Genomic DNA, 21,155 nt, shown 5'->3' with positions numbered 1-21,155 from the left:
GGCTCACACCTGTAATTCCAGCACTTTGGGAGGCCAACGCAGGCAGATCACTTGAAGTCAGGAGTTGAAGACCATCTTGGCCAACATGGTGAAACCCCGTTGTAAAAATACAAAAATTAGCTGGGCATGGTGGCAGGTGCCTGTAATCCCACCTACTCGAGAGACTCAGGCTGGAGAATTACTTGAACCTGGGAGGTGGAGGTTGCAGTGAGCCAAGATCGCGCCACTGCACTGCAGGCTGGGTGTCAGAGCAAGATTCTTTCTCAAAAAAAAAAAAAAAAACTTGGCCTCCCAAAGTGCTGGGATTACAGGCATGAGCCACCATGCCCAGCCAGGCGTGGCCTGAAAAGCTGTATTCCTGGAGGAGATGATGTCCTGGAGCAGGGTTCAGCAAAATTTTTATTTTATTTTATTTTATTTTGAGACAAGACCTCGCTCAGTTGCCTAGGTGGGAGTGCAATAGTGCGATCATAGGTGACTGCGTACTTGACCTGCCAGGCTCGAGCAGTCTTCCCACCTGAACCTCCCAGGTAGTTGGTACTACAGGCGCACACCTGTGATCCCATAGCTGTAAACCACACCCAGCTAATTTTTTTGTAATTTTGTAGAGACGATGTCTCGCTGTGTTGCCCAGGCTGGTTTTGAACTCCTCAGCCCAAGCAATCCTCCCACCACAGCCTCCCAATCTCAAAGTGCTGGGATTACAAGCACGAGCCACTGCGCCCAGCCAGGCGAATGTTTTCGTAGAGGACCAGATAGTCGATGTTTTCAGCTTGCAGGAAATTCAGTCTCTATTGCAACTACTCAGGTCTGCCATAGTAGCGTGAAAGCAGCCTTGGGCAATATGTAAATAGGTGCTGTGTACTGAATGTTTCTGTCCCCCAAGATTGATAGCTGCAGCCCTAATCCTCAATGTGATGGCATTAAAAGGTGGGGCCTGGGAGGTGATAAGGTTTAGATAAGCTCGGGTCTTGCTCTGTTGCCCAGGCTGGAGTGCAGTGGCATGATCATGGCTCACTGCAGCCTGGACCTCCTGGGCTCAAGCGATCCTCCAACCTCAGCATCCGAAGTAACTGGGACCACAGGTATGCACCACGACGCCCAGCTAATTTTTTTGTCATTTTGGGGTAGAGGCCTCATGACAGCACTAGTGCCTTGGTAAGAAGAGGAAAAGTCCAGAGCTCCCTCCCTACTCTGTGTGGAACAGCAGGAAGGAATTCTGTCTACAAGGCAAGAGAGAGCCCTCACCCGGAACCCTGTCAGCCAGGACCCGGATGTTGGATTTACCAGCCTCCAGCACCGTGAGACAGAAATGTCTGTTGTTTAAGCCACCCAGGTTGTGATATTTCGTTATGGCAGCCCCAAGCTCACTAAGATAATAAGATAGCTTGGCTGCATGCCAATAAAACTTTATTTATGGATGCTGAGATTGGAACTTTATATAAATTTTGTGTGTTATGAAATGTTATTCTTCTTTTGGTTTTCTTTCGTTTAAAACTGTAAAAATTTGACTTGGCACAGTGGTTCACACCTGTAATCCCAGCACTTTGGGAGGCTGAGGTAAGAGGACAGCGTAAGGCCAGGAATCTGAGACCAGCCTGGACAACATAGCAAGACTCTGTCTCTACAGAAAAATTTTAAAATTAGCCGGGGGTGGTGGCACACACATATAGTTCCAGCTACTTGGGAGGCTGAGGCAGACGGCTCACTTGAGCCCGGGAGTTCAAGGCTGCAGTGAGCTGTGATCATGCCACTGTACTCCAGCCTGGGCAACAGAGCAAGTTCCCTTCTCAAAAAAAAAAAAAAAAAAAATTAAATGAATTAAATAAAACTATAAAAACTATTCTTAGCTCAAGTCTGCACAAACACAGGTGACAGGCTGGCGCAGCAGTTTGCCAACCCCTGTCCTAGAGCAAGGAGGGAAGCTGTCATGCTGCACTCTGCTGGCCAGCCGGCGTGCAATGCTGCTCAGGTTCTGGGTGCCTCTGTCATTTTAGGAAGGATGTGGCAAACAGAAACGCCATTAAAAGAGGGTGGCAGGGTGCTGATGTTCCAGAGAGAAACTGCTGAATGATGACTAATTAAGGCTTTTGAGTTGGGCACTGGAGCACCGGACTTCCTGCTCTCCAAAGCCCAGGTTGGCAGCCTTGACCTCAGCATCTTCAATGGTACAGCACCGCCCCAAGGCCGACCTACAATGTTTGGCCTATGCATGGCACGCGTTGCACAGCGTCAGCCAAAATTACATTGATGGGCTTAAGTCAGAAACCTTGTGTGGAAGGAGGGAAAACAGCAAGGTTTGCTCACAAGAACAAAGGGCCCGGGTGTAGATGGGGTGAACTACAGCAGCTGTCCTCAGATGCTCCAGGTATTGTTCTAGACAGAGGGACTCACTTCGTTGTCCGTCTTCAGAGGGCAGAGCAAGCCCAGCAGGTGAAAGTGATGAGGAAGCTGGTTTCCAATCAACATGCAAAGGATCATGTCGTTATTTCAGTTGTCCCCAGTGGGATGATCTGCCTAGAGTTTCCCACAGGTGGAGGCAGGGAGACCCATAATGTGGGGGTCTTGCGGAGGGGGTCGTGCATCCCTGGAGCCCTGCACCTGGTGTCCCGTCTCTGCGTGCTCGGAGGTTTCACAACGTGTGAACCTAGTTATCTTGGGGGATGTGCCCCCTCCCTACAGTCCTGGCCCAGAGGAATGAAGTTGCATCAAAGCAGATTGATTCAGTAGTTGATCCTTATGTTGTAGAAATAACTAGAAGCTAGAAGGAGAACCACTGTGAGGTCCCCATTAAACTGGAGGAGAGTTTTGGCTGGCTCGGGATTTCATTCTGTGTTCAGGACCACCTGCTGCAGTACAGTCTCCCACCTCAGTCTCTCAGACTGCCACCTCCTGCCCCTGATCCGGCCTGAGATGCCCCCAGCACCACCCCTGCTGAAAACAGAAGCAGGCCTGGATACTCAGCCTCTTCCATGACAAAAACACACCAGGATTGCATCCCTTTCCAAGCAGAACTTTCCCGAAGCCCCACCCTCCAGGACTCGGGTTATAGACCGCCACAGGCCACCCCAACTGGAAGAAAATTCAGGAAATATAGGGGTCATGGGTAACAGCTGGGCCAGCAGGCAACCGTATCTACCACATTTTTAAAATTTTTATTTTTATTATTTATTTATTTTTGAGAATCTCACTCTGTCACCCAGGCTGGAGTGCGATGGTGTAATCTTGGCTCACTGCAACCTCCGCCTCCTGGGTTCAAGTGATTCTCCTGGTCAGCCTCATGAGTAGCTGGGATTACAAGGGCCCACCACCATGCCTGGGTAATTTTTGTGTAGAGATGGGGTTTCACCATGTTGACCAGGTTGGTGTCAAACTCCTTACCTCAGGTGATCCGCCTACCTCGGCCTCCCAAAGTGTTGGGATTACAGGCGTGTAATCCCACCTGTAAACCTGTAAGGCCACCACGCCTGGTCTAAAATTTTTCTTTTCTTTTTTTTTTCTTTTTTTTTTTTGAGAAGGAGTCTCGCTCTGTTGCCCAGGCTGGAGTGCAGTGGCGCATCTCAGCTCACTGCATGCTCCACCTTGCAGGTTCACGCCATTCTCCTGCCTCAGCCTCCCGAGTAGCTGGGACTACAGGCGCCTGCCACCACACCCGGCTAAGTTTTTGTATTTTTAGTAGAGACGGGGTTTCACCATGTTAGCCAGGATGGTCTCGATCTCCTGGCCTTGGCCTCCCAAAGTGCTGGGATTACAGGCGTGAGCCACCGCACCCGGCCTAAAATTTTTGTTTTCATATATATTTTTTGAGACAGGGTCTCATTCTGTCACCCAGCTGAAGTACAGTGGCACAATCACAGCTCACTGCAGCCTCGACCTTCCAGGCTCAAACCATCCTCCTGCCTCAGCCTCTCAAGTAGCCTGGACTATAGGTGCACACCACAATGCCCAGCTAATTTTTTTGTTTTATTTTTTGTAGAAACAGGGTTTCTCCATGTTTCCCAGGCTGGTCTTAAATTCCTGGGCTCCAGCGATCTACCCACCACGGGCTCCCAAATTGCTGAGAGTACAGGTGTGAGCCACCATGTGCCATGTTTATTGATCCATCTTAAGTATTTGACTTAAACACATACACCCAAATGTGGAGCCGCTGTTGACTCCATGATGCAGAAGTTTCTTTTTCTTTTTTCCCAGTTTTTTCTATTGTGGTAAAAGTACATGTAAAATGTGCCATCTTAACCACTTTTAAGTGTACAATTTAGTGGTATTAAGTATACAATGGTATTGAGGGTATAGTTCAGTGGTATTGAGGGTATAGTTCAGTGGTATTGAGTGTATAGTTCGATGATACTGAGTGTACAGTTCAGTGGTATAGAGTGTACAGTTCAGTGGTATTGAGGGTACAGCTCAGTGGTATTGAATGTATAGTTCAGTGGTATCAAGTGTGTAGTTCAGTGGTATTGAGTGTACGGTTCAGTGGTATTGAGTGTAGTTCAGTGGTATTGAGTGTACAGTTCAGTGATGTTGAGGGTACAGCTCAGTGGTGTTGAGGGTACAGCTCAGTGATATTGAGTGTATAGTTCAGTGGTATCGAGTGTGTAGTTCAGTGGTGTTGAGGGTATAGTTCAGTGGTATTGAGTGTGTAGTTCAGTGGTATTGAGTGTACAGTTCAGTGGTATTGAGTGTGTAGTTCAGTGGTGTTGAGGGTACAGCTCAGTGGTATTGAGTGTACAGTTCATTGGTATTGAGTGTACAGTTCAGTGATATTGAGGGTACAGCTCAGTGGTGTTGAGGGTACAGCTCAGTGATATTGAGTGTATAGTTCAGTGGTATCAAGTGTGTAGTTCAGTGGTGTTGAGGGTATAGTTCAGTGGTATTGAGTGTATAGTTCAGTGGTGCTGAGTGTACAGCTCAGTGGTATTGAGTGTACGGCTCAGTGGTATTGAGTGTACAGTTCAGTGGTATTGAGTGTGTAGTTCAGTGGTGCTGAGGGTACAGCTCAGTGGTATTGAGTGTACAGCTCAGTGGTATTGAGTGTGTAGTTCAGTGGTGCTGAGGGTACAGCTCAGTGGTATTGAGTGTACAGTTCAGTGGTATTGAGTGTGTAGTTCAGTGGTGTTGAGGGTACAGCTCAGTGGTATTGAGTGTACAGTTCATTGGTATTGAGTGTACAGTTCAGTGATATTGAGGGTACAGCTCAGTGGTGTTGAGGGTACAGCTCAGTGATATTGAGTGTATAGTTCAGTGGTATCAAGTGTGTAGTTCAGTGGTGTTGAGGGTATAGTTCAGTGGTATTGAGTGTGTAGTTCAGTGGTGCTGAGTGTACAGCTCAGTGGTATTGAGTGTGTAGTTCAGTGGTATTGAGTGTACAGTTCAGTGGTATTGAGTGTGTAGTTCAGTGGTGCTGAGGGTACAGCTCAGTGGTATTGAGTGTATAGTTCAGTGGTATCGAGTGTGTAGTTCAGTGGTGTTGAGGGTATAGTTCAGTGGTATTGAGTGTGTAGTTCAGTGGTATTGAGTGTACAGTTCAGTGGTATTGAGTGTGTAGTTCAGTGGTGTTGAGGGTACAGCTCAGTGATATTGAGTGTATAGTTCAGTGGTATCGAGTGTGTAGTTCAGTGGTGTTGAGGGTATAGTTCAGTGGTATTGAGTGTGTAGTTCAGTGGTATTGAGTGTACAGTTCAGTGGTATTGAGTGTGTAGTTCAGTGGTGTTGAGGGTACAGCTCAGTGGTATTGAGTGTACAGTTCATTGGTATTGAGTGTACAGTTCAGTGATATTGAGGGTACAGCTCAGTGGTGTTGAGGGTACAGCTCAGTGATATTGAGTGTATAGTTCAGTGGTATCAAGTGTGTAGTTCAGTGGTGTTGAGGGTATAGTTCAGTGGTATTGAGTGTATAGTTCAGTGGTGCTGAGTGTACAGCTCAGTGGTATTGAGTGTACGGCTCAGTGGTATTGAGTGTACAGTTCAGTGGTATTGAGTGTGTAGTTCAGTGGTGCTGAGGGTACAGCTCAGTGGTATTGAGTGTACAGCTCAGTGGTATTGAGTGTGTAGTTCAGTGGTGCTGAGGGTACAGCTCAGTGGTATTGAATGTACAGTTCAGTGGTATTGAGTGTGTAGTTCAGTGGTGTTGAGGGTACAGCTCAGTGGTATTGAGTGTACAGTTCATTGGTATTGAGTGTACAGTTCAGTGATATTGAGGGTACAGCTCAGTGGTGTTGAGGGTACAGCTCAGTGATATTGAGTGTATAGTTCAGTGGTATCAAGTGTGTAGTTCAGTGGTGTTGAGGGTATAGTTCAGTGGTATTGAGTGTGTAGTTCAGTGGTGCTGAGTGTACAGCTCAGTGGTATTGAGTGTGTAGTTCAGTGGTATTGAGTGTACAGTTCAGTGGTATTGAGTGTGTAGTTCAGTGGTGCTCAGGGTACAGCTCAGTGGTATTGAGTGTACAGCTCAGTGGTATTGAGTGTGTAGTTCAGTGGTGTTGAGTGTACAGCTCAGTGGTATTGAGTGTACAGCTCAGTGGTATTGAGGGTACAGCTCAGTGGTGCTGAGGGTACAGCTCAGTGGTGTTGAGTATACGGCTCAGTGGTATTGAGTGTACGGCTCAGTGGTATTGAGTGTACAGTTCAGTGGTATTGAGTGTACAGTTCAGTGGTATTAAGTACATTCATAATATATGCACTGCCATTACCACCATCCATCTCCAGAGCCTTTTTATTCTCCCAAGTGGAAATTCTGTCCCATTAAACTGGAACTCCCCATTCCCCCTCCCCTGCATCTGCGAACCACCATTCTACTTTCTGTCTCTATGCGCACGACTACTCTAGGGACCTCAGATAATTGGAATTGTACAGTATTTGTCATTTTGTGACTGGCTTATTTTACCTAGCAGAATGATCTCGAGACTCATCCATGTTGTACCGTATGTCAGCATTTCCTTCCTTTGTATGACTGAGGGATGTTCCATTGCATTGCATGTGTGTGCCACATTTTGCTTATCTCTCTCTCTTTTTTTTTAGACAGAGTCTCGCTCTGTCACCCAGGCTGGAGTGCAGTGGCACGATCTTGGCTCACTGCAACCCCTGCCTCCTGGGTTCAAGTGATTGTCATGCCTCAGCCTCCTGAGCAGCTGGGATTACAGGTGCCTGCCATGACACCCAGCTAATTTTGTATTTTTAGTAGAGATGGGGTTTCGCCATGTTGGCCAGACTGGTCTCGAACTCTTGACCTCAGGCGATCTGCCCGCATCAGCCTCCCAAAGTGCTGGGATTACAGGCGTGAGCCACCGTGTTCAGCCTTTGTGTATCTTTTTATCCATCAGTGGACATGGGTTGTTTCCATGTTTTAGCTATTGCAAATCATGCTGCTATGAACACATGGGTACAAATATCCCTTTGAGACCCTGTTTGCAATTATTTAGGGTATATCCCCAGAAGTGGAACTGCTAGATCATATAGTGATTCGATTTTTAGTTTTCAAAGAACGACCATACTGTTTTCCATAGTGGCTGTACCATTTTACATTCCCACCAACAGTGCACAGGGTCCCCATTTCTCCACATCTTGCCAACCCTTATTATTCTGGGCTTTTTTATAGCAGCCATCCTAATGTCTGGGAGGTAGTATCTCATTGTGGTTTTGATTTGCATTTCCCTAATGGTTACTGATGTTGAGCATCTTTTAACATGTTTATTAGCCATTTGTGTCTTGTCTTTGGAGAAGTATCTATTCAAGTCCTTTGCCATTTTTGTAATTGGGCTGTTTGGTTTTTTGTTGAATTTTGTTCTCTATGTATTCTGGATATTAATTCCTTATCAGATACGTGATTTGCAAGTATTTTCACTCACTCTGGGTTGTCTTATTACTGTTGATAGTACCTTGTATTTTTATTTATCTATTTATTTATTTATAGAGCTGGATCTTGTTATGTTGCCCAGGCTGGAGTCCAGTGGCATGATCATAGCTCACTGTAACCTCAAACTCCTGGGCTGAAGGGATCCTCCCACCTCAGCCTCCTAAATTGATGCAACCACTGGCATGCACCACCATGCCTAATTTTTTTTTTTTTTTTTTTTTTTTTTTTTTTGAGATGGAAAGTGTCACTCTTGTTGCCCAGGCTGGAGTGCAATGGCACAATCTAGGCTCACTGCAACCTCTGCCTCCTGGGTTCAAGTGATTCTCATGCCCATGCCTCAGCAGCCTCTTGAGCAGCTGGGATTATAGGTGCCCACCACCACGCCCAGCTAATTTGTGTATTTTTAGTAGAGACAGGTTTTCACCATGTTGGTCAGGCTGGTCTCGAACTCCTGACCTCAGGTGATCCACCGGCCTCGGCCTCCTGACTTTCTGGCATTACAGGCATGAGACACCACGCCCAGCCACCTGGCTAATTTTTAAATTTTGTGTTAGAGATTGGGTCTCACTGTGTTGCCCGGACTGGTCTCGAACTCCTGACCTCAAGCAGTCCTCCCACCTTGGCCTCCAGCTCCAGGTGTGAGCCACCGCACCCAGCCAATAGTGTCTTTTAAATGAAGTATCTCTAACTGCCACTCAGCATTTACCAGTCACCTGCCTTCCTGGTCCAAAGAAACTTTTTAAAAAAAGAGTTGGCAAGTATCTGAAAATACAATTTGTTTTTAAGAGCCAGGAATGAAGCTGAGGTTTGAGGGCTGGTTCACTGTGTCTGAAACTGCAAAACAGCCAGTGAGGTTACCTTCACAGCTTCCAACTTTTACCTCTGCTTGTGAGATTCAGCATCAGCAGCTGTGGTCTGTGATAGCCGTGAATACAGTCTGTGTTTGGAGACCCACAGAGTCAGGGCAACATCTCCGTGCTGGGGGCCAAGAGGATAACGGCTGTTCTCTGGCTCTGGGAGGCAATAGAGGTCACCTGTCCAGAGCCAGAGGTCCATGGGGGGCTCCAGGGCGGGAGGTCAAGGTACATGTGAGGAAAGAACCCCGATTTGGAGCTGTACACACCGAGGCTGTGGTTCCAGCTTTGCCACTAATTTCACCAAGTGACCTTGGATGTTCTTTAATATTCTTGGGCCTCGATTTCCCCATCTGTAAAAACCATGTCGCGGCCAGGGCTTGGTGCAAGGCCCAGAGCTGGCTCAACATGGGTTGCTGTCCCCCAGCTCTCCCTCATGGCACCTCTCTCTTTGTTTTTCATTTTCCCATTTGTTCGCCTTCCTCCTTCTCCCTTCTCCCTCCTGTTTATCTCTCAACACCTCTGCTTTCTTTCTGAGCACCCAAACTATTTTACTTTCCTTTCCTTTTCCTCTTTCTATCTCCCCTAACCACGGTTTTATCTTTATCCTGCCGGGAACACACAGCAGCTCCCCTGGTGTAGGCTTCAGAGCTGTGTGCCCACGCCAGGAAAGGAGGTGCCAGCCTCCCTCCTGAAATCACACGGGGGTGGCCTGGGACCAGGGACTCAACACAGTGCAGGTGGCCGGCACCACGGGAGATGGCACATTCCACCCAAGTCCTCCCTTTGCCTGGCACCCCGAAGAGCTTGGGCTGTCCCCAGAGTGAGTCACCAGAGAGCCTGGCCCCAGGCTCAGCAGCTGGCATGGGAGGGAGGAGGGGCCTCCCCAGGAAGGGATGGCAGAGCAGGGAGAGGCCACAGGGAGGGAGAAAACCCCCACAGAGGGTGCTCTTACCTCTGGCCCATCCTCCCCAGGGCCACCTGTCCCCTCAAGGTGGCTGCCCCCTCTATGTCCTGGCAGAGAGATGAGAGATGGAGTGGCAGAGACTGCCCTGGGCCTCTCAGCAGTGCATAGCTCAGAGCACACTTTGGAGTCAGCCAGCCCTGAGTCCAGGGTTCTCGGACCCTCCGTGTTGTTACCTGTGGCATGGGGGACAGCAGTACCCCTTCCCAGGGCAGCAGGGAAGATCAGATGAGGGAACTCAGGTAAAAGGTGGGCAGCCGATCCTGGCACACAGTCGGCAGCAGTGAGGGGGCTCTTCAACATCACCAGAACCCCCTGCCCTGAGAAAGCGGCTCCTGGGCCGACAGGGAAGGTCTGCCTCCTACTCCGGAGGGGCTGCTAGGGGACAGGCCCGGGCTGCCTCCTCACAGCCACCTGCTCCCTGTCCTCTACCTGCCTCTTGCCGCATCTGGCCGCTGCTCAGCCAGGAAGGTCAGGAGTGTCGGGCCCTCCCACCTGGGTCACGCGCTAGGCCACGCCTTCTTGGCCCTGCGGCGACAGTGCATGGCTCTGGCACGCGCTGCACCAACTTCCTGTTGGGTGCTGTGGTCCCAAGGCGCGTGCTTTGCAGCAGATGTGTGACCTGGCGTTCCCCTGAGTGCTCGGAAAATGGCCTTGTCTCCAGTTGTTCCCGTTCAGGAGCAGGTACCCGGGGTGCTCCGGGGATCCGGTTTTGCAGGATGGGTTTTCTGTCTGATGGGTGGGCAGCCCCAGCTCCCTGAGCAGGGCTTAGGTGCCCCCGTAATGTCCAGGGTTAATTGTGCCAGCCTGAGCCCCTGAGCCCCACGTGCCCCCCTCGGGATTGGCCTCAGCCTGGGGTGAGCTGACCCCAAAGACACCCTGCCCAGTGCAGCCCAGCCCTTCACTGCTTCCTGTTGCTGCTGCTGGGCAGAGTGGGCCTGGCACCCAGCAGAGATGTCTGACTGCCGCACTTTCTCCACTGGCTTCTGCTTCCATCCCTGGGGCGATGTTGAGGGAGACGCCGGGAGGTGGAGAGCCCCTGGGGCCACCTCTGTCCCTCTGCAGGGGGAGAGCCCTGCCCATCTTGTCTGCTCTCTCCCGGGAAGCCCTGGCCTGGGGATTCCCATCTCTGAGTGGAAGAGGCGAAGGCCCCTGCCTTGAATGTGGATGGTATGGGTCCCCAGTCCCTCCTCTCTCCCCTCATCCTTCGGGCTGAGCACAGGGCAGTGGTGGGGGATGAAGACCCCTCAGACCCCTTCCCCACCCTGCAGCCCCTTGCACCGCCCTGAGGTCACTGTCCCGGAGGGGAGGGCTAAGGGCTCCTTGGTGATGGCTTCCTGCATCCCCTCTCGCTTGCCTCCTCCACTTCCCCTGGGCAGGATATGGGTGCAGGGTGTGGTCATGGAGGGAGGAGGCTGTAAGCCTCCTGGGGGACACATTAGTGTGTGTGTGTGTGTGTGTGTGTGTGTGTATGGCTGAAGGGAGGAGGCCAGGGGCCTGGGCTATGGGGACTCCGAACCGTTGAGGGCTCCTGCTGCCTCTGCAGGGGACAGGCCCAGCCAGCTACTGAGTGAGCAGCCTGTGGCAGCCCTGACTCACTGCCAGTCGCACCGTCTGTGCAGTGCTGGGGTCCCCACCACCCACTACCAGGTGAGCGGCCCTGCATGGCACCGTACCTTCCACCTGTGGTCACTGAGAGGCAGGATGGAGCTAGGGCAGGCACGTGAATTTTTTGGCTGTGATCTATTTTTTGTTCATTGCAGCATTGATTAGATGTGAATGTGAACTGTTCTTGGAAAAGTCTAGACCTGTGGTGTTTGTAATCGGGGAACCGGCATTGAACGTTGCTTTGAAGAGATTGAAATTTCTAGCCTGTGATCCTCTTGAAAATTGTTACTGAGGCGTTGATGTGATGTACCATCAAAGGCTCCATTTGGCAGTCATGACCTTGGGCACCGTGGTTAGGTCCTGATGCTTCTGCTGTTGCCTGAACCATGTGATATCTGTCACTGTGCCACTGGTCCCCTTGGCTCAGGCCTCAGGAGATTGGAGGAGAGACTGAGGTTTCTCCATGACAAGCACAGGGAATCCTGACTGGAATCTCCAATCTCTAGTAAGGTTTGCACAGTTCTTCTTGCATTTCTTTGGCTACATCTGAGCCAAAGTCTAGATGGAGCTGTCGGGGAACTGGGTTATGTTGACCTCCCAACCCCTGCCCACCCTCTGGGGCATCCTTATGATAAGCGGGCCTTTCTGCCAGGCCCCCAGCATGACCCCCCAGGCCGACCACCCCCTAAGGTCATGACCCCTAGTGCACTCAGGGTCAGCACCTGCCTTTGTTGCAGCATCGACCCTCTGCCATCAGATCCCGCTCAGGGAAGGAATGGGCTCCTGTTGGGCGCCTGCTTCTGGGTGAGAGGGGAAGTGTGTGTTGTGTAAGTGCCCTTCTGTGTCATGCGGTTTTGAGCAGTTGCACACCTCTTCCTGTCTCCGCTGGAAGCACAGTCACCGCCATGGCTCCTCCAGGCTCTGGCCTGCAGAACAAACAGCATGGTTTTGTGTTACACAGTAGTCACGGCAGATACTTCGGTGGCTTGGCGTGGGGGACCTCCAGGGTTCCAGAAGCAGCATACAAAATAACATCAGTTCAACAAGCAGGTGCTGGAGTCCTTGCCCCGAGGCCTTCCGGAAGACACCCAAGACATCACACCCAGCCTGGAACAGCCCCCCTCTCTCCATCCCTTCGCCGATGTTCGCTGGGCATTATCACATGCTGGTGTCCGCTCTGGGTGTGGGGACACATCCATGAAGGAAAGAGATGAAGCTCCCTGCCCAGAGGGGCTGACCCCCAGCAGTCTTACGGGATATGGGTACAGAGATGAATCTGGGGGAGAGTCCATTGTTGGTGTTGCGTCACTGACCTCCAGGATGGCCTCCAGGGACCCCGCCTCCTGGTGTCCACTGTCCCCATTATATTAGGGTTGGCCTTTTGAAAGCTGTGAGTCTGAGTCGCCTGGCAGACAGATAAGGAATACAAGGTGATCATTCTTAAGACCTCAGGGATCTGCAGACCAGTCTTCTGGAAGCTTTGAGCTTCCAGGATGATTCAGAATTTGGACACAGCCACAGAAAGCCTAAGTGCCACAGGTCCCGCCATGACACCCTGAGGTGGGGCTCACACTTGGGCGTGGCTGGTCACATCTCCAAAAGATGAGCCTTCACTTTTATAGAGGCTGAGGCGGGCGGATCACAAGGTCAAGAGATCAAGATCATCCTGGCCAACATGGTGAAACCCTATCTCTACTAAAAATGCAAAAAAAATTAGCTGGGTGTGGCAGTGCCCACCTGTAATCCCAGCTACTCAGGAGGCCGAGGCAGAATTGCTTGAACCCAGGAGGCAGAGGCTGCAGTGAGCCAAGATCGCACCACTGCACTCCAGCCTGGACAACTGAAGAGACTCCATCTCAAAAAAAAAAAAAAAAAAAAAAAAAAAAAAAAAAAAAAAAGATGAACCTTTTCCGGGAAAGTGGAAAAGACAGAGAAGCCTCCTGACAACCAAGGAGACCAGCAGCCAGAAGAGCAGGTGTTGTAGCAAGGCTGAGGACCCTCAAACACTGATTTTCCTGGTAAGACTGCTGCCCAGGGCACACCGTACAAGAGCAGCTTCACCTGCCGTCATGCAGATGGCACAGATGTCCAGGAAGCAGCTGTGGTCAGTGACTCCCCAGGAGGCACTCCCAGACCTGGGGCCAGAGCCTTCCCTGCACCTGTGCCTGATGTGACACCAGGGCAGGGCACAAGCTAGTCCCAGCTCCTGCAGCCCCTGCAGCACACCCCTACCTGTTAGCACACTGAGTCCTCCCTCGTTATCATCCCATTTTACAGATGGAGAAACTAACACAGGGAAGCCTGAGCGAATTGCCCAAAGTCATAGACCAGCACATGGCTGAGTGAGGACTCCAGTCAGCGCCAACTCCAAAGCCCAGATCCAAACCACTGACTGGACCTAACCTCCTTCCCAGGAGCCCAGACCGATCGCCTCAGTCACCCAAAGAGGTTGGAATAATGTCATCAACCAGCTCCCAAAGAAGAGAGGAGCATGTGCAGTCTGCAATGGTAAGATTTCAGCTTAGAGAGAGATCCTCTCCAGCCTCAAAGTACTGACTTTGGATCAAGACTCCTCACTAAAGGAAAGTTCCGGCCAGCTCAAATGTTTTGTACTCTAGAATCTACAATAAAGTGACAGATACTGCCTTTTGCAGGAACTGGAAGTAGGTTTCCAGGTACCCACTGGACTTCTAATTCAGTGTTTATAAGTATGACCCTGGAGATTAAATCAAAGCAGAACTTGCTCCCTGGAGCCCTGGGGTTAAGCGCTAAGGTGAATTCTGTATAATGATGCTGCTGGCGGCTACAGCAAGCATTTATTTATCATGTACTCATGGGGCAGCTGCTGGTTCCACGTCACAGAGAAGCTGGGGTTGTCTGGTCTAGGTGGGGTGGCTCTTGCGTATGTAGCAGGGTAGACTGGGGCGTGTGTGTCCCATGATGATGGCAGAGGCTCAGGGGCAAGTCTCCTGTGACTGAAGCATCTGCTCACCTTCCAGTTACCAAAGCAAGTCACATGGCTACACAGGAGGGCAAGGCCAGGAATTCACCCCTCTGATGTGTGTGTGTGTGCGCGCGTGCATGTATGTATGTCTTTTTGCGTATTTGTGTATATGTGTGTATGTATGTGTGCATATGTGTGTATATGTGTGTACGTGTGTGTATGTCTATATGTGTGTAGGTATGTGTGTATATGTATGTATCTGTGTATGTGTGTAAGTATGTGTATATGTATGTAGGTACATGTATAGGGGTGTGTGTGTGTGTGTGTATGTGTGTGTGTAGGCGTGTACATATGTTTGTGTGTAGATGTGTGTGTATGTTTCTGTGTGTGTGTAGGTATGTGTGTGTACGTGTAGGTGTGTGTATGTGGGTACATTTGTATGTGTGTGTAGGTGTGTGTGTGTGTTGGGAGAGGCAGCAAAGTCACACAGCAAAGGACGTGGATGCTGGGAGAAGTGAGGCATTGGGGGTCAGTAACTCCACCTCCCATACCCTCATGCCCTCCCTATGTAAATCAGGCGCCAGCTCCCTCAACCAGAACATGTGGGTAACCGTAACAGGTTGTCCCCACACCAGGTCAAATCAGAAAGTGTCTTCTATTATTTTGTGTCTCTGTCCTTGACTCCTGGGCTCAGTCCTGACCTTCCCTTGTGGTTTCTTGGCTTAAGCCATTCATTTATTTCCTCTCACCTGGGTGCACTGACTTCTTCCCAGCTCATGTAGGCAGTTCAAGTGGCTCTGGCAGGGTACAGACTCCATCTTTGATGCTGAGGTTGAAGGAATCAGAGACAATGCCCCCAGAGCTCATACTCAGACCCCCCAGGGCACATTTGGCCCCAAAATAATAGTCATTTACCATTAGCGTCAACAGAGAAATTGTGGTCCCAGGCCTCCCATTCTGCAGATGAGGAAACTGAGGCTCCAAGAGAGGCCCTTGCCTTGGTTGGCTGTGCCCCAGGGAGTTTTGCCCCATTTATCCATTTAGTCTAGGGCTACTCTTCCTTGTGTGTCCTTGCCTAGATTCATGTATGGGTCCACCTTTTCCAAAAAACTGCCAGCCCGGGCTGGATGCAGTGGCTCACGCCTATGATCTCAACCCTTTGGGAGACTGAGGCGGGAGGATGGCTTGAGCCCAGGAGTTCGAGACTAGCCTGGGCTGCAGAGTAAGGACTCATCTCTATAAAAAATAAGAATAATAATAATAATAATACAAAAATTAGCCAGGCTCGGCCACACACATCTGTGATCCCAGGTAATTGGGAGGCTGAGGTAGAAGGATCCCTTGAGCCCTATAGGTTGGGGCTACAGTGAGCCGTGATCAGGCCACTGCACTCCAGCCTGGGGAACAGAGCAAGACCTTGTCTCAAAAAAGAAAGAGAGGGGCATGGGGCAGCATGGGGAGGAAACTGCTGGCCCTAGATCTCATGACCCAGGCCTGCCCCAGGAGCCAGAGTCCCATAAAGGGGTGCTGTGGGCTTTCCATCAGTCCCGGAGAGAGTCTCACCAGTGATGCCTTCCTGGGGCTGTGGCTTTCATGACAGTTCAAGACCCCCAGGATTCCTTTCTGTGTTTAAATAAACTCAGCTTCCTGTTCTCTCACCAACTCTGCATTCAGAGCCCAAACTGGCAACATATTTGGCCTTTCTAGAAAAACTACAGTTGAGAAAACACCTCCACTTGGGGGTCATAGGGGAACCAAATATTCACACAGCCTTCAAGAACCTTCCCTGTGATTCCTGGTTAATCACGAAAAATAGAAAGAGCTGTGGCCGAGTGCAGTGCCTCATGCCTGTAATCCCAGCACTTTGGGAGGCCGAGGTGGGCAGATCATGAGGTCAAGAAATCGAGACCATCCTGGCCAACATGGTGAAACCCCATCTGTACTAAAAATACAAGAATTAGCTGGGTGTGGTGGCACACACCTGTAGTCCCAGCTACTTGGGAGGCTGAGGCAGGAGAATTGCTTGAACCCGGGAGGCAGAGGTTGCAGTGAGACAAGATCATGCCACTGCAGTCCAGCCTGGGCGACAGAGCGGGACTCCATCAAAGAAAAAGAAAGAAAACAAAAGAAAAGAAAAGAAAGAGAAGGAAAGGAAGGAAAGGGAAGGAAGGGAAGGAAAAGAAAGAAAAGAAAGAGCTGTGCCCTGGCGGATACCACCTTAACCAAACGGCCAGACCTGGTCTTGTCCTCGATGGGCAAACTCGCTTGTTCGTCCCTTCCTGGATGCATGAGAAGGAAAAGACCCCCCCAAAAAGGTTCAGCTAAATGGAATCCTGAAACTGCAGTCAGACAAATCCAAACCGAGGGACTGTGTGCAGGACAGATGACCTGAACTTTTCAAAAAAGGTCAGTGTCATAAAAAACAAAAACGAAAAAAATGGGGGGTTGCTTCTAGATTGAGAGAGATGAGAGAGAAATAACCAACGCCATTTGTGAGCCTTGAATGGATCCCAGATTTTTGTAAAGCTGTAGGAGTTATTTTGGAATAATTGGGAACACCCAATAGAGGATCAGGCGATACTGAACTAAGTATCTTAGGTAGAGTGCTGGTGGTGTGGTTAAGACAAAACTCTCAGATGAGTGCTGAGATATTGAGGGGTGGAGCTCAGGGGATTGCAACGCACTTTCAGACAGTTCAGAGAAAAGTGTGTGTGTGCATGTGGGTGTGTGCACATGTGGGTGTGTGTGCATGTGGGTGTGTGCCCATGTGTGCATGTGGGTGTGCAAATGCGTGTGGGTGTGTGCGTGCGTGTGGGTGCGTGTGCATGTGTATGCCTGTGCATGTATGCATGTGCGTGTGTGTGCGTATGTGCGTGGAGAGAGAGGAAAAGGGTAAGAGAGGAGCGGGAATGCATGCAAGTGAGACAAGAGGTAAACAATTGGTGTATTGTTTGGGATGAAGAGTATATGGGTATTTATTGCTATTCTAATTATTTCCACTTTTATGAGGTTTGAAAGTTTTCAAACTAGTAAGTTGGTATGAAGAAAGAAAATGCCCGTAGAGGGAGCCTCCCGACCTTCCTAGGTCCCCTGGTTTTGTCAGCCAACCACGTAAAGGGGAAGAGGATTTAATGACCGGATTCCTTCCTGGGCTCCAAGCATTTTCACATCTTGCTTCTCTTTGCTCCATGAGAAGTTAGGCAGGCCTGTGTGAATGCTTCATGCCTCAGTTTCTCTGAATCTAAATCCGGAAGATTTGCTCCAGGTCACGCGCAGACCAAGTGGAAGTGGAACTGATGGGAGGGACCTAGCCTGTGGGCTCCCTGCTTGGACCCTGGGCCCTGCACCCCCTCAGCTGCTAGGCTCCCCTCTTGGGTCTGGTGTGTTGGCAAGCGGTTTCTGAAGCCTGTTCTCCCAAGTCCCGGCGGTGTCAGGGAGCCCAGGGCCACCCAGCTTAGCCATGTCTGCCTCCCTCTGTGCTGAAGGAGCCACTGCGCCAGCCTGGAACTCACAGCATCCCCCTTAGGATGTTGGCTCCACAGGGATTGGCTGCTTGGCAGATACAGTCACTCCTGATTGGACAGTGGCGTCTGCAGCTCGGGAAGGTGGACTCTGGGCTCTGCCTCTGTGTGTCTTACATCCTGAAATGCAAAGCGGGGGCTGTGGGGAAATCTCACCATCCCCTCCTCCCCTGGGAGGTGGCAAAGGTGGTGGAACCCTGGTGAGGAATGACACAGAGGCTGTGTTTGTGGCCCGCAGTTCCTTGTAAAGTGGTCATCAAACGGCGTACAGTTCCCGCCTGTGGCTCAGGCTGGAGAGCTGGCTGCTAGCACAGATACAGCCTGACCTCGGGTCAACACTTCTCGGAGTCCAGAGGGGTGGGGAGTGGAACAGGTGGCCTCCTAGGGACGCCTCCCCCAGAGTGACCAGCGGTGCCACTTGTCCCTGCACCTGGAGCTGCCCTGAGCACCCCCACTGGACACAGCGGGCATTGCACCCTCCGGAGAAAGCTGCCCTGTTCCACATGCGAGCCCATCCCCAGCACCGTGGGCAGTGCTACCTGCAGTAACGCAGACCGCGAGCCCCAGCTGCCTCTCCAGTGCTCTCTCTGCTCCCGCCTTCAGCAGGCTGGGTCACAGAGGCATCCACCCCCTCATTCATTCACTCAACAAATACCTGTTCCGTGTCTACTAGGTGCCAGGCACAGCTGGGAACCAGCAGACAAATCTCCCTGCTTTCCCGAAGCCGGCATCTTGGTGGGCAGACAGCATAAACGAGACAAGTAGGTGGAGGAGAAGGCGTGTGAGCAGGTGACAGGCGCTGGGGAGAAACAGCCCAGGGGAGGGACCAGGGAGCATGGGGGAGACGGGGACTGCGATGTGAGGGAGGTGTCCAGGGAAGACCTCCATGAGAAGGTGACCTTGGCATAAAGAGGCAAACATGGGAGGGGCTCAGGCAGACCGTGGTGGTCAGAAGTTGAATTCGGGCAGGAGGAGGGGAGTGCATGAAGCCCTGAGGTGGGAGTGAGTCTGTCTGCTGGGTCCACAGACCCCCAGGGAGCCAGTGTGGCAGGGGCCAGTGTGTGAGGGACTCAGCAGGGGGATGTGGCTAGAAAGGTTGTGGACCCACTGTTGAGATAGGACTTTGGCTCTGAATGGAACGGAAGCCATTGGAAGGTTTGGAGCAAAGCAATGACATGATCTGACTTATGTTCTGGGAGGATCACCCTGGCTGCATAGAGTCAGCCAGTTGGGGTGGAGGTGGGCGCAGGGAACGCTGGGAGGAGGAGTACGAGAGCCAGTGGCGGCCTGGGCCTGGGAGAAGACAGGGAGAGGCACGGGCCCCTGGCCCAGGGCTGGATTGGATGTGGGAGGCGGGACATGGGAAGAAGGGAGGAATCAGGGTGACTCCCGGGGGTGGGACTGACACCTGGGAGGGTGGGAAGCTCTTTACTCAGCTGAGACCACCCTGGGAAGAACTGGGCTGGGGATGAGGGCAGTCGGGAGCTCAGTGTCTGACCTGGGAATCCGAGGCACACATTCCCCACCCTCATAGCTGAGCCACACAGGCAGGGAATAAACAGCTCCAGGGTTCAGGGGGTGGAGTCTGCAGCATAGCAACAGGGTTCAGAGCCATGAGATGGGCAAGAATCTGAGGGGTTTCATGGGGATGGAAAGGAAGAGGTTCAAGGCCTGAACAAGGGCAGCCACTGGAGGACAGAGAGGAGCAGGAAGAAGCCCAGGAGACTGAAAAGGAGTGGCCGGAGGGATGGGAGAGGGGCATGGAGTTCTGGGAGCTGGGGAAGCCGCAGGCAGCACCTTTGTCGCCCTGATACGATGGGCACCACTGGACCTAGCAATGAAGAGGTTACCGCGACCTTGGCAAGTGCTGCTCCCACGGAGTCGTGAGGGCAGAGGCTGATTGGAGACAGTTTATGAGCTGGAAGAAGGAGAGGAATCGCAGACAATTGAAGGAAAACTTTTTGAGGGATTTTCTTGTGAATGGAAGGCGAGAAACAGTGGAGAAGAAAGTGGGTCTAAGAAACTGTGCTTTTTAGGCCAAATGAGATGGCTTACAACTGTAATCCCAGCACTTAGAGAGGCCGAGGCGGGCAGATCACTTGAGGTCGGGAGTTCGAGACCAGCCTGGCCAACATGGTGAAACCCCGTCTCTACTAAAAATACAAAAATTAGCGAGGCGTGGTGGTGCACATCTGTAATCCCAGCTACTCGGGAGGCTGAGGCATGAGAATCGCTTGAACCCAGGAGGCAGAGGTTGCAGTGAGCCGAGAGCACGCCACTGCACTCCAGCCTGGGTGACAGAGTGAGACTCTGTCTCAAAAAAAAAAAAAAAAAAAAAAAAAAAACACACACACAAACAGAAACTGTGCTTTTTGTTTTCTTTGGAGATGAGAGAAATAACTCATTGGGTGCAGCTGGCAATGCCTCCTGAAGAAGGAGGAATGGGATTGAGTGGGTGTGGGACTGGGGGCGGCCACGTGGCCGTGGACACTGTGGAGCCGGTTCACTGGGTAGCCACAGGCAGGAAGGCAGGCAGCTTTGAGCACGGATCACGTCCCTGTCTGGGGAAGGTGGCTTCTGGTTGCTTGTGTTTACTCAGGGGTCTGGGAAGCAGCAGTGGCAGCTGAGGGTGGGGTGGGAAGGGAGGAGCTGCGAGGTGTCCCCTGAGCCTGGGAGAGAAGATGGCATAGAGCAGGTGCCCACAGACTCTTTCTGTAAAGGACCGGGTAGTAAATAATTTAGGCTTTGCCAGCCAGCCAGTCTGTTGCAGCTCCTCAGCCCTGCCCTTGGAGCTGAAAAGCAGCCTGAGAGGATTCATAAACAAACAGACATGGAGGTGTTCCAATAAAACTTTATTTACAAAAATAGGCAGCAGGCTGGCTCTGGCCTGCTTAGACTCCTGGCCCTTGACCTCGCTTCCAGGCCAGGGGTCTTCAAAGCGTGGTCCCTGGGCCTGCAGCATCAGCATTACCCGGGACTTATGAGAAATGCAGATTCTTGGACCCCGCCCCACATTCATGGAACCAGTGACTCAGTCCCTGCACTGTTTCCAACCCAAGTTGAGTTTGTGATTCCGGAATTCTGGAAGTTAGCTCAGCAGCTAGACCCAAGAGAGAGCGAGGTGTGGGGTGGGCTACACACCCTGTTAAAGGCACAGGCATCCCAGCTCCCATCCCCTTCTGCAAGCCAGTGTGAGGACATCTTGCCTCCTATGGGCCATATTTGCTTATGCAGCCTCCATGGGGGCTCCCTGGGGATGGGCTGTGGAGACGACTCTGCTCTCAGCAGAACCCTCCACTCTGCAGCCTTGGTTTCCTGTCCACGTCCCTCAGCTACTCAGGGGAGCCTGGGGGTAGGAACTCCACTGCTTATAGGGGCAGCTTCCCACAGCAGTAGTGCTCAGCCAGTGTTC

General features: G+C 51.3%; 1 protein-coding gene across 7 annotated transcripts in view; it reads left to right on the top strand.

Annotated features, from left to right (window-relative positions):
- Positions 1-21,155, top strand: part of KCNAB2 (potassium voltage-gated channel subfamily A regulatory beta subunit 2) — a 109,392-nt gene that overhangs the window by 24,166 nt on the left and 64,071 nt on the right. For 2 of the 7 annotated variants that reach the window (XM_007980830.3, XM_007980828.3), the window contains exon 1: positions 10,232-10,354. The exons of 3 other annotated variants lie outside the window; for them this stretch is intronic. The gene's annotated coding sequence lies outside the window, so the exon portion shown is untranslated. Of the gene's footprint in view, positions 1-10,226; positions 10,355-13,555; positions 13,787-21,155 lie in introns of those variants that run through there. 2 more of the 7 variants (XM_037985134.2, XM_007980825.3) reach the window with 2 other exon arrangements.

This window comes from Chlorocebus sabaeus, chromosome 20 (assembly GCF_047675955.1).
Source record: "Chlorocebus sabaeus isolate Y175 chromosome 20, mChlSab1.0.hap1, whole genome shotgun sequence".
Lineage (NCBI taxonomy): Eukaryota > Metazoa > Chordata > Mammalia > Primates > Cercopithecidae > Chlorocebus > Chlorocebus sabaeus.
Note: the sequence above shows the minus strand (reverse complement) of the source record. Positions and strands in the feature narration are given on the sequence as shown.